The sequence below is a fragment of the Atractosteus spatula genome, chromosome 11, assembly GCF_055471065.1.
Source record: "Atractosteus spatula isolate fAtrSpa1 chromosome 11, fAtrSpa1.hap1, whole genome shotgun sequence".
Taxonomy (NCBI): domain Eukaryota; kingdom Metazoa; phylum Chordata; class Actinopteri; order Semionotiformes; family Lepisosteidae; genus Atractosteus; species Atractosteus spatula.
The window spans coordinates 24013996-24027869 of record NC_142716.1 but is presented as its reverse complement, the minus strand read 5'-3'; positions in this window follow the sequence as shown (position 1 = coordinate 24027869).

Sequence of the window (13874 nt, the reverse complement as noted above, 5' to 3'; positions counted from 1 at the left end):
ATAGTTTGGGGTCCCTCTTGGTTCTTTTGGGGAAGACAAGTTGGCCTCCCTGTTCTATGGCCAGGAGGTCAGCCCTCAACCTATCAAGTTAAGCCAAATTTTCACTTCATAAGCCTTTCATGATGCTTTATTCTTGGGTGTTGTTATTCCTAGTGAATTTAACTTTTTGCATATAAAAAATACTTTCAAGTAACTGAATACAGACTTTTATAATTCATGTAATAATTTTTCATTGTTGATGCAACTAATGAACTGTGTGGAAGACCGAGTCAAAAGGTCAGGACAGTGACTATGCGCGGGAAAGGTTTTCTGTTCGCACCTAAGACCACTGTCTTAGGTGCAAACTAAAGCCTGTGATTCCTCACACCCATTCAACCAGAGAGAAATGGAACAGAGTGTAGGATGCCAAATGGCATCTTCCTGTCCTGTTTGTTTGACTTTTTTCCCTGTATGTTCCTTTGATATGTTAAAGTCTTGCCTACTTTTAATGTATAAAAAGGAAAGTATAACTTCAGTACAGTGAGCATGTCTTGAGTGCTAGGGGAAACCCCATCTCTGTGATGTGCTCCCCTTCAGCTGATTGTATTAAAGATCTCTGTTTGACAATCTCCTAACCTGAGTGAAGACTGAGTTTTCTTTGACAACTGGAACATAGAATACCCCATTTCAGATGAAAAAGCTTTCATATTACAAATTACAACTTGTCCTACAACTGCATTTTAAGACATGAAGCTCCAGAAATAAATTTGTATCAAACAGAAAATTATCTCTATAATTAAATTAAAGTATATTAAAATTAAAATAATGCTTTTGATGTTCCCAACTTGACAAAATAATGAATATGTCACTTTCAGTTTAATCCTCTTTTAATGTGTTTACACATATATTATATACTCTACATTATATATGTATGGAGTATATATTATACACTCTAAATTATATATGTATAGACCCGGTGTAAATCACAACACAAAATGAATTAAAAGTGGATGTTGACAGTTTTATCTTTGTAAACTGTCCTTTCTTAGTGAAATAAATTGGACAAGAGCTCAAAGAGTTTTGATATTTCTGATTCAAGGGTGTAAACATTAAATGGGCCTTCAAAGCCAGTGATCATTTGGGTACCCTGGGGATTTAAATCAATCTGCCCTTGAGGAGTAGTTTTACATTCATGCTTAAACTATGTAGTCATTCCTAGCAGCAATTAAATTTAAAGGGTAAGAAGGAGGTCATTCTGATGGTCCAGCTCTTTATAGCTTTACTGCACTTAATGCAGAACAGATAGACTGAATGACAAGCAGAATCCTTGTATATTCTTGCTAATGTACAGCTTATACAGTGTTAAGGATAAATAAAAATAATTACTTTTAGGATTAATTAATCATACTGCAACATAAGTTCTTAAGAGAGAAGAAAGGAGGCTGCCTTTGCAATACTTCAGAATGAAAAATAAATCTTACCCTTACACTCATCCTTCCCTCACCAAAGTTGTGTTATATATACAGTACCTCAAGAAGGGGGGATTAGCTAGGATCAGGAGCCATAGAAAATGTTCACATGAGTACTAGTTCATTAGAAATAGTTCTGGTTAAAAAATTATAAGGATTCATTACATACTGTAAATCTATCTTACAATTCTAGCTGCTCATTAATGCAAAAAATACAACCATGTGTTAACCATAAGATCAACATACACAAGAGTACATTATTATTAATAATAACAACAACAACAACAACATAATAATAATAATGACCTAAAAAACATCTGCAACAGGCCTGAGAACAAGCAATATCAAAGACCATTAGAAGCAATAACATAATAATAACGTTTATAACAATGGATTGAGTAGTGTTATTAATAGAAAGTGTTAAGCAAGAATAATTTAATCATACGTCTGAAAACATGCTAAGGTACAAAAGTTTCGATTTTGCTAGTTTTCATACGCTATGTGGATCAGATAGTGGCAGTCAGTTGTTGCTCTTGCAAGATTCAGTTTGATTTAAAGTATATTTTAAATTATGGAATGATACAGAAAGCTGTAATTATATTTAATTCCAATTAAATTATGAAGACAATTTTTCATGTGTTCATTAATTTAAAACTAGTAAAGCATTATTTTAGTATGTGCAGATATGGCAATTCAGGACAAAATACAAATCTTAATACATTAAGTGCAATAGGGAGCACCCTCTTATGGTGGAATGGTATAAAACAGCTTCACCATAATCCAAAACAGGGGTATAGGTATTTGAATTATTTATGCCTAGTTTATCATAGTTTATGCCTAGGCGATCATGTAAAATAAAATCCAAATATAGAAAACCAAATCAAAACATTTTTTCAATATGACCTTTGAAAATTAAAACACTTTCCATCTAGATGCCTATATGCTTATAAACTATCAAACTTTGATTTAATTAATGTATGTATTTTGTGATTGTAACTTTTTTTTAACTGCAAAGCATATATTTATTTTAATCAGATATACAGTAACAGAAGACACTGCTCATGAAAAACTGCACAATAATACAGAAAATTGCAGATGACAAGGTGGGTCCATATCATATATATCATAGTGGTAGATATAGGAATTGTCTAATGTCTGAGCAATTTTATTAGTATAGGTGGAGGAAAGAATCTCTTCATGTTGGAGTAGGATTGAAGAGGCTGTGAAACAAATATGTGTTTTACACACAGTATATGATTTTGTAAGTAATTCTAAAACCATGCAAGAGACCAGTACTACACAATTTTAACAGATGGATTGAGTGATCTACAGTATCAAAAGCATTAAACAACTCTAAAAAAGAGCTGCAAGGTGATTTTTGTTCAGGACCAATATATTAAACTTATAAACACACAAGAGTGTTTTTACACATGTATGTATAGATGAAAACCAGACTGCATGTGAGACAGAATGTAGTTTTACAGAAAAGTCTCTCATAATTCATTTAAAAAAACTGTTCCAGTTTTAAGCAGGATTATCTAGAAAAGCCTGTTCATTAAAATTCTTAATGCTTCTTTTATGTTAAATCAAAGGGGGGGGATTCTCTTTCAAGCTGCTTCTGACACATGCTATATTATAACAATAATCACTTAAAGTCTTCCCAAATACAGTTGGATGAACAAACTTTCTTGCAAGTGTTACCAATGAGTGAGGTGGCAAATACACATGTATTTCTCATCCACTGATAGTAACCAACCCATTAGTCATGGCAACCACTAGAGAATTTTGTATGCAGTGATTGTATATTACCTTTCATTTCATAAATATTAACTTGAAATACATTTACAAACTTACATACATTTAAAATACTCATGGCATACAAATGAAAAATACAGAATTTATGTTATTTCCATTATACTTAATTTTGGGTGGTAAATTCGGGGGTGCAAAATTAAAGGAAACAGCAAACAGTAATAGTCAAAGGTTGCACTGCACATAATGAAGGCAATGCATTCAGTAGTACTATTTAACACATTGAGTGGAAGACTAGCATTCTCCCTATTCCCATATAAAGTATAATAGCGCACTCGTTTTTTGTATTTTCTTTTGGCTTCTACAAAATGAATGTGAACGCAACAAACAAACCCCACAGTTGAGGTTCTCTAGTAAAATCAGTAAATAAATATAAAATGTTTTTAAATTCAATTCAATTCAACTTTTGTTTTTCATTATACTTACGCAGGTGCATAGTATAATGAAAAGTGTTTTTCATTAGTCTTTCAGGTGCAGTATACTACATATATATAGAACAGCAGATAAGACAATTGACAGTACATACAATAACAATAACAGTATAAACAACAGTATGGTACCAGTGCCAGTGCGACAGTACCCATATCTGTTAAAAACTGTGCAAAAGTACACAAACAGAGCAAACAGTGCAAAATAGTATGGCGAACAGTGCAAAGTAATAGAATGATTATCAAATAGTACAGGTACAATCCAGTACAGTTTTAAGTTCATGCTCTGCTTACATTCAATTGTCAGAAGAATGGAGTATGTAGTGGTGTAGGAGTAAAGTTGTTGTGTGGTACAGGAAGAAGTGAGGAGAGATCATAGTTTGGTGGGTGGGAGTGGGGGGGTCACCAGCTTGACGGCTCTGAGGAAGAAGTTATTTTGGAGTCTTGTTGTGTGTGACTGGAACATCCGGAACCTTCTACCGGATGGTAGGGGGACATACAAGTTGTGACTGGGGTGAGTGGGTTCAGTCATAGTTTTGGTGGCTTTTTTCAGACACCTGGTGTTGCAGCCAGCAGCCATATCACCCTACAACTCACAACTGGCAACCCACTGAAGTTAAGCAGGTGTGAGGCTGGTCAGTACCTGGATGGGAGACCTCCTGGGAAAATCTAAGGTTGCTGCTGGAAGAGGTGTTAGTGGGGCCAGCAGGGGCCGCTCACCCTGCGGTCCACGTGGGTCCTTATGCCCCAGTATAGTGACAGAGACACTATACTGTAAACATGTGACATCCTTCGGATGAGATGTAAAAAAACCAAGGTCCTGACTCTCTGTGGTCATTAAAAATCCCAGGGTGTTTCTCGTAAAGAGTAGGGGTGTAACCCCAGCGTCCTGGCCAAATTTCCCATTGGCCCTTACCAATCATGGACTCCTAATAATCCCCATCTATGAATTGGTTTCACTACTCTGCTCTCCTCCCCACTGATAGCTGATGTGTGGTGAGAGTTCTGGTGCACTATGGCTGCCGTTGCATCATCCAGGTGGATGCTGCACATTGGTGGTGGTGGAGGGGAGTCCCCATTACCTGTAAAGAGCTTTGAGTGGAGTGTCCAGAAAAGCGCTATATAAGGGTAAGCAATTATTATTATTATTTTTTCCTGGATGGCATTGCCGATGATGTGTTGGTCAGTTTTGAACACCCACTGCAGGGCCTTGTTGTCAGATGAGGTGCAGTTGCCGTACCAGATTGTGATGCAGCTGGTCCATATGCTCTCCACCGTACATCTGTAGAAGTTGGTGAGGATCCATGTATTTTCTTCGGCCTTCTCAGAAAGTACAGTCTACGATGAGACTGGAGGTGTTGAGTGCCCATGTGAGGTCCTCAGTGATGTGAACACCAAGGAATTTGAATTTGTTCACCATCTCTACCATAGTCCCTTCGATGTACTGTAGATGGGGGAGTGGACTTTTCCTTGTCTCCTGAAGACAACGATCATCTCTTTGCTTTTGCTGATGTTGAGACATAGGTTGTTGATTCTGATCTTGGCTTCATTTATAAGCCTTCTAAAAGTATTTAAATATTAATATTTGAGTTTTTTTTTCTGTGAGTGGATGTATTTTTTCCTTTATTTGTATGTACTGTATATTTGTGTGTTTTGTTTTTTCTTCTCATTTAATAAAAATAATAACAAATAGAGAAAAAAAGATCAAATTGAAACCAACTTGCACATTTTTAATTATTTAGTTTTGTCTATTGGGACAAAACAGCAAGAGCTTCAGATGACCTCAAAAGTTTTTAGTGGCTTCAATTAAACCTTTTATCTTTGTACTATTTTTACCATTTCCCCTACTTATTCCAGCTCTTATGCTTTTGATGACGTTGTTCCTAACAGTTCAATGGAATAGTACCTAATAACATCTACACATGCCCTAGCAGCGAATTCCTAAGTCACAGAGATATCTATTTATAGCCGGTCTTCATAACAAGGTCAGTTTTACTTGGCTAGGCACATGTCTTCCATTAACAACAGCTTCTCTTGGGTATAATGATGTCATTTTAAAACTGCCCTCAACAATGATGGCTGCTCTACAGTAAATATTCCACTTCCATTAGTTTTTTACAAGGCCATACAAGGTTTTCAAGAGATCAGAAAACTTAATTTTATATATATTCCTAAACAAGCTTTTGATAAGTGTTTTCCACAAAGGTCATTCACATTTTTTTTCACAATATTAGAAAATATCCATATAAGATGTCAAATTAAAGAGTAATTTTTCATTACATTTTCATTTCATTCATACTCATTCATAGCATGTATTTGTTGTTGGCTGTGGTTTATCAGATTGCTAAAAAAATATAGGTGTGAAAATGCTAGCTCTTACCCTATTACTGTGGCATTCATAACATGACTTACACTCACCTTGCATTTTTAGGTGCTTGACACTACATTGTCACTACAGGCAGCCTCCCACGGAGATTATAGACTGCATGTTAGTCCCACTCTGTGGAAGGCCAAGTGGAAACCTTCCTTCTCCAGATTTTCCTCATCTCATAACCTCTCTTTTAGTGTGTTACCCCAGATATTAAGCATTACCTATATTTCTAATTATAGGCATTGAATTTCCCTTACAATTAACTCTGGTCTACAGTTTAAATTCAACAGGAATAAGAGTCCAACATATGATGTATGTGCCAAGTTACTGTATTTTCAAACTAATTGAAACCTAAAAAAATACACCAAAACTCTCAAAAATCTACAACAGCTTTGTCAGTATTCACTAATGCTATTTCATGTACAATACTACCTTGCCAGTTTATGCTATTTTCTTCCAGGTGTTCATGCCCACCAGTCCTTGTCCAACAAGCTGCTCCAGAGCCTGAGGAGTATTCTTCTATATTATTGGCCTGCCCAATGAGTTATTACACAAGACATATGTTCCAGAACCTGTAACAAACTTCAATACTATACCTGTCTCTATATTTCATAAAGATCCCAAGCAGCTAGACAAGTCTTATAGACCTATTAACCAGCGTAATCTAGAAAAACTCCTAGCTATAAAGCCATAACTCTTGTTCCAAACTGAAACTAGTCCATAATAAACAATGGCACCCATGACACAGCAGGACTAATCTGAAATCCTTTTCCTTCCCTGTGAAAGTCCAGGCACATACTAACTCAGTTTCTCAGGCAATTCTCTTATTTGCACAGGAACCTATCCCAACAGCTCCTTTCTTCCCATGGAATCCCAATCACTCATCTGAGAACCTCATTCTCAAAGTCCAGGTATATATAATTTAGTACCTGTATCTAATTACTTTCAACAGCCATACTGGCTCAAGGCTGCACACTTAAACCTACAGTATATTAAGCCAAATTGGTGGCTTTTCACAAAAGTCACTTCTCAATCTATCATGGGGTGATAGCAAATTGGATAGTAAACATGTGCTGCAAAGTCCAAAAATATTTTTATATCTGACTTGAATTAATAAAAATGTTCTACAAATAATTAAGGAAAAATCTAAATCTGGGGTCTCAAACTCAGTTCTTGGAGGACATTTTACCTTCTGGAATTTGCTCCAACCTGAGTATTTTTTATATATTGGGCTAAATGAGTAATCTTACCTGTGAAACAACCACAGGGTGTCATGTTTGTTAAAGTAGAATTTGTTCATTGGCCAGGAATTGAACCCTTACTACCTGCATTGCAGGCGATGTATTCAGCTAAATTGAAAACTATATAATATTTTGAGTATTAGCTCTGATATGAGGAGACAAAGACAAAAGACAAATAATTACAAAACTTTTGGATTTAGCGAATGTAATTTATTATTTTATTCATTTCCAAAATAATTTGCTGTATTTAATGATCGATTTAAAACAGAACCAGAAGTACCAAGAAAAACGTGCGCTGTAGTTTTTAACTACACCGTGTAAGCTGAATACTTCACCAAAACACCAAAAACTACAATTTCTGACATTTTAAACAGGGAAACAGAATTCTGTGATTATCTACAGTATTACTGCCACTCATGTTCACGGCCTAGATTATCTTAGATGCAATAATTTACACTATTGGTTTGCAAGTGATCGTTAAAAAAAAAGTGGTGCATACCTCGGCAGCATAATAGCAAATTGCAATATTAGCAACTTCACAGGTTTTATTTGATTTATAGTCATTCAATGAACGGTAATTCTTTGTTTTCCAAGAATGTTTGTGAAACTAGGCACATTTCAAAATAGAGGTCTGCTCCAAGCTTCTTTCATGGCATGTAATTCTCTTTTCAGAAAATATTTTTAAAGCTATATTGTATAATTATTAGAAAAACACAGATTAAATGAAGATGCCATTTCAGTAACATCCAACATCGTCAACCTTAAACAGTGAAAGGTTGATTGCTGTACACTGCTCAAATGCATGGAATACTTACCTTTAATATGAGATTTGTCTTAAGTAAGATAAAAATATGACCGAAATATAATTGGGAAAAAATATAACTTAAATGAAATTAGACAACTATTTTTTTTATAACACAGCTGGTTATAAAATAAATAAATAAAAAATAAATACATAGGTGTGTGCAAAATGTGATGATCATAGTCACTATAAAAACAATAAAATATGTGCAAAATGTGCATAGGTTTATACAGACTGATTGTCCAAAAAGTACAATGGAGCAAACATGCTGTCCATAGACGAGCAAATGAAGGGCTAACAGTCCTAGCCTAGGGCAGCGTTATACACCCTGACAGCCGCCGGGAGGAAAGACCTGTGGAAACGTTCCCTTGAACACTGTAGCTGGAGCAGTCTGTTGCTAAAAGTGCTCCGCTGCCCAGTAACAGTCCCTTGAAGTGGATGAGAGGTGTTGTTCATGATGCCTGTGAGCTTGGTCAGCATTCTCCTCTCAGCCACCACCTCCATGGGGTCAAGGCTCATCCCCAACACAGAGCCAGCCTTCTTGATAAGTTTATTGAGCCTATTTGCATCTTTTGTCATGATGCTGCTGCCCCAGCACACAACAGCGTAGAAGATGGCCACCGCCACCACTGATTCATAAAAAATGTGTAGCAGTGTTCCACAAACACCAAAGGACCTGAGCCTCCTAAGAAAATAGAGTTGGCTCTGACCTTTCTTGTACAGGGCGTCAGTGTTACCAGACCACTCTAGCTTATCATCCAGGTGTACCCCTAAGTACTTGTAGGACTGTACGCCCTCTATATCCTCACTCTGGATGGAAACAGGGTTCAGCCGAGACTTATTCCTTCGAAAGTCCAAGATAATTTCTTTGGTCTTGCTGGTATTAAGCTGGAGATGGTTAAGATGACACCACTCCACAAAGCTGGTAATCAAGCTCCTATATTCCTCCTTCTTCCCCTCTCTAATACACCCCACAATTGCAGAGTCATCCGAAAACTTCTGCAGATGACATTAAGTTAGTTGCCCTGATGTTCAGGACAGAAGCTGCCCCGGAGAGAATTCAGAAAGTTATGAAATCAATCAAGGTGTGGGCCTGAGTAGAAGACTCCAGGGGGTCCCGAAGCTGATGTGCTGCTCGGATTCAGCCAATGGGGATTCAGCTCGCAGGACCACTTGGGAAACAGTGTGTGAAGGTGATAGTACTGCTTGCCTACTACAGAGAGACTGGGAAAAGAATAATGACGAAGCACCGCAAAAGACCTGTTTCAGCATTATAAAGGAAAACGGAAATAGAATAATTGAAGTGATAAAAGGCAATTAAATTGGATGAGCTGAAAAGGGTTCAGGTCAGAGCAGCAAGCCCTGGAAAACCACAATTTGAGAATGCTACCGTTTCCAACTGTTGCTACTGTTGATCACAACACATATTTCCTAAAAAAATTGTCACTGTTTCACAAGAATTAAGTTAAGCTATGATGTCTCTCTCAGCTTTTCCCTGTTGATCCAGATGAATGGAATGTAGGTCATCACAGTGTACAGATGGAAGGGAGGAACTCTCACCTTCCAAAGGGGGGCAATGTTATGCAGCACAGCACATGCAATAGTCTTGGAATACCATGTCATGAGTCATGTAAATGTTGCTAATATTACAACTGTCCACTGAAACAGGATCTCGGAACTAAAATAAATTTTGGTGATTTCTACTTTCATTCTCACCACAAAGCTCTAATGTCCATAGGATCCCTGTAGAAAAGAGAAGTTGTTTTTGTAGGAGGCTGACTGGTCTGTGTGTTGAGCTTTGAACCTGCCCCAGAGCAGGTTAGGAAACGTTGCTATAGTTATGTTAAATGTTGCTAAATCCATATTTTTGTCAACATGTGTACTCAAGTTATTTAGTTAAATAAATAATCTTGCTTTGTAAAGCCCCAGGTTATTCATGCTAGACAATTATCTTTTTCACTTGACATACAGTACCACACTGATAAAGCCTGGTGTGCTACTACTTTACAGGTCTCAGGTGGGACAAAATACATGCTCAGTCATTCTTACTATCTTGGAGTGGATGGAACACCCTATGAAACATATCATGCTCCAATATTTTTTTCAAGGGGTAATGGATTACAGTATGTCAATTAAGAGGCAAATGCCTAAACTGAAAAAATCCGTTTGAATTTGAGCGGTCAGTCTAGGGTCATAGATCTACAATGGTGCTCCCCACTGGGAAGACTGCACATACTCTTCCTGCTCAGTTGTTTTAATCAATTCCACTAATAAAGTGTAGTGCCTTCATATTCACTCAGTTACACCCAGTTTCTTATATTCTTATATTTTTAAGTCTTAAATAGTCCATCCTTTTTAATCAGTAGGCATTAGAGAATTCAATTTCATTAGCTTCACATCACCCACCGTGTCACCCATATTTGCAAAATGAGTCAAGACTCACTTTGTGCTTCATCAATACATGAACGAGAACACAGCAAATTAGAGAGCACTGTAAACTTCAGTTTTATTACCGTTTCTCAGATTTTTTCCCATCATAGAAGCAATACAAGTTGTAAAATATTAAGAGCAAATAAAAAACACAAATGAAATTTCCCATCCACCATCGATATATATAATTGGTTTAGTAATTGGTAGGTATTATATCAGGCTTGGGTGAGCCAGAGCTCACAGCTCTTGGTTTCCTCAGACCCTGGGTGCATTCCTGTAAGGAGCCACATTCTAACAGGGGCTATTCGGACTCCCTCAAGTCATTTATTCTAGCCTCCCTTGACCTATTAACACACACTTCAATCAGCAGACAGAGTACCAAACCAGGGCTTTGCCACTTTTCCAGTGCTCTGCCATTTATTGCTTCCAAGACTATGGTAGTTTACTCAGTTCGAATGTACCTGAGAAGCTCCTAGACCACCCTGAACCTGGCCCACCAGTTAGAACCACATTTCTGTCCACCACTGAACCAGTGGCCATCTCTTAGCCAGCTCCCCTCATGGCAACACATCACACTCTCTGCTCCAGCCCAGAAGACTGTGATTGCTTCTAGTCAGGCTTGTTCACTATTGCCATTGCCATCCTTATTCTCTGTTACTCTTTGCCCAATCTCAGTTATCTCCAGCGGCCTCCATGCTCCACCATTTTGGATCTCTCCACCAGCCTACAAAAATCAACAAGCTCTTGCTCTGGGATTCCCAGCCTGTTGGCAGATGCAGTGGTCTCATTCAATAAGTCACATATTAGGCTTAATTATGTTTTTTTAACAGTGTTATTTTTTGCCTCTAAACAAATGTGTGACTTAACAATCTCATTGCAAATGTCTAATAGGCATAACTAAGATAGTATTGCATTTATAAGGTAGAGTGTGGTTATGAAGCTTCCCGTAATCTGATACACAGATTAAGAGTAATGTAAGAACTTTCAGTCATTGTAGAAGAAGAGTGAGGACAAACTATCAGAGATTGAGGCTGGTATGTTGAAATATTTCCTTTTGTGTACAATAAAACAACAGCTTTATTACGCTGACATTGGGTGCAACAAACCCATAGATTGTGTTACAGTGCCATCATTACTAAAAGTTTAAGTTTAAAGTTTTAAACATTACATCTCATACACAAGTGTATTAATTGAATGTATATATATAAAAAAGGGTTAAAAATATTTGATTTGATACTGATTTAGCTTAAATAAATTTACTAGGACACTTGATATCCCTGACCTTACTCAAAGACTGTATTTGTGCTACAATTCATACAGTAACTTCATAGTCAACAAGTCAGTGGGTCTGTATACATCTTACTAATGCTAACGGAGGCACTTAAAACTTTGTTATTGAACATTTGTTTTTGCTTAGTCTGATTTATCTCCAGGTTGAACTTAAAATAAAATAGGTTATTTTGTTCTGGACGTTATTAAGCAATTATGCCACCAAAATCCTAACAAAATTAGAAAATCTAACAAGATTCTTTAGCAATACAGCAATATTTACATTAGAATTTTTATTTGCTTTCAAGCAAAATAAAGATTCATTTCTGGTGTCAAAGCATTAGGACAGGAGAACATGTACTGTCATCTGTAGAGGAAGTTTACAAAAATGGATTACAGAGAGATTTTCTATCACTATGGGCACAGCAGTGTAGAACAAATTTACCATGTGAAACTGCCTCCCACTGACATTCATTATATAGATGTCAAAGAAAAAATCATTTTTCTTTACACATCTGATCATACACCTGTCTTTCTTTTGTGATGCTTTCCTGATTGCAGGCAAAGTTCCACTATATATGATATAATGATAAAGATAGACATTTGGCTGCATGTTTTTTTTTTATCTTACAAAAATTATTTTTCACAGAATAATGCTTTAACTCTAAAAAAGGTGTTAGTCTATATCACAGTCTTCAAAGTGTTGCTCTGTTACAATGACATCTTCCCCACTTTGGGCATAGATAATCTTCTCCCTTGCATGTCAAATATAATTGGAACAAGGTATGCTGTGTGTTCAAAAAACTGCTTTATGCTTCTGACAAAATGTCTAAAAATGATATTTTCCATTAGGTACCACTGCTTTATCAGGGTGAGAAGAAAGATAGTGAAAATGTGCAAAGTTAAAACTTAATAACATAGGAAAGTTTACAAACAAGAGGAGGCCATTCAGCCCATCTGTATGATAGTACAGTACTGTATGAAGTACAGTATATCAGTTATGTGCAGTACATTGGCATCACCCGAAATGGACACGAATAAAGTGAAATGTTAAGTGCCTGAGGAGACTGAATGGCTTTTTTATATTCAAAGTTTAGAAATACCATACTATCACTGGTAATAAACTGTCATCAGATAATCTGAGTTATGTTTCTGTCATTTTACACATTTTCATTTAACACTTCAAATCTGAAAATAGATGTTTTATTACAGATATTACGCCTTACATAACAGGCTTAACTGTAAACACATATTTTGAACCTACGGTATGCACACATTTGTAAGGGTTATTGTATGTTTGTTTTATATTTGATACAGCTGCACCAATCTATATTACTTTAAATTTAAAAAAACATAATGAAAACAAAACATTGCTTTCTATACATTAACTTTAGCAGCATAGAGCATGGCAAGGTGATTCTAGAAAATAAAATGTGTTTATGGCCTATTGCTTCTGAATATTTACATAAAAATCCATTTTAAAACAGAACAAGAGGCACTTTTGTACACAAAAGGTTGTGGGAATATGGAGCAACAAGTTGTTTTAGCCTATACAGTACCTTCAAGACACAGATGGAAGATCCTTGGAACAAAAGCTACAAACTACCAAGAGGCCTAGATGGCCTCCTCTTGTTTGTAACTTTTCTAGCATTCTTATGTACTTCTTTTGTACTGCTTTATGACAAACAGCAGCAAAGCTCAGGGGTACCAAGTCCAGTAAGAGTTCACTAAGCTTTTCAACAGATCTAATTTTTACAATAATTTCTCCTAATACTAACACATTTTCATGAACAGCAACAGTAGCTCATTTCAGTGCTTAATTACATTTGCACATGCTCAAACAAATATATATATATACACAAAAGTGAATTAGTGTTCAGTCATTTAGTTAGCATAAATTAGAGTAAGCCTATGCTACCCTACTAAACCTGTAAACAACAACCTGATACACAACCAAATTCCTTTCAGGTGGAATCTAGAAAAAAAGTAGTAAAAAAAAATAAGACAGTGACTTCAACAATAGCCTTAAGCTGAGTCCAGACTCTCAGTGGACATGAAATAATTACTTTGTTA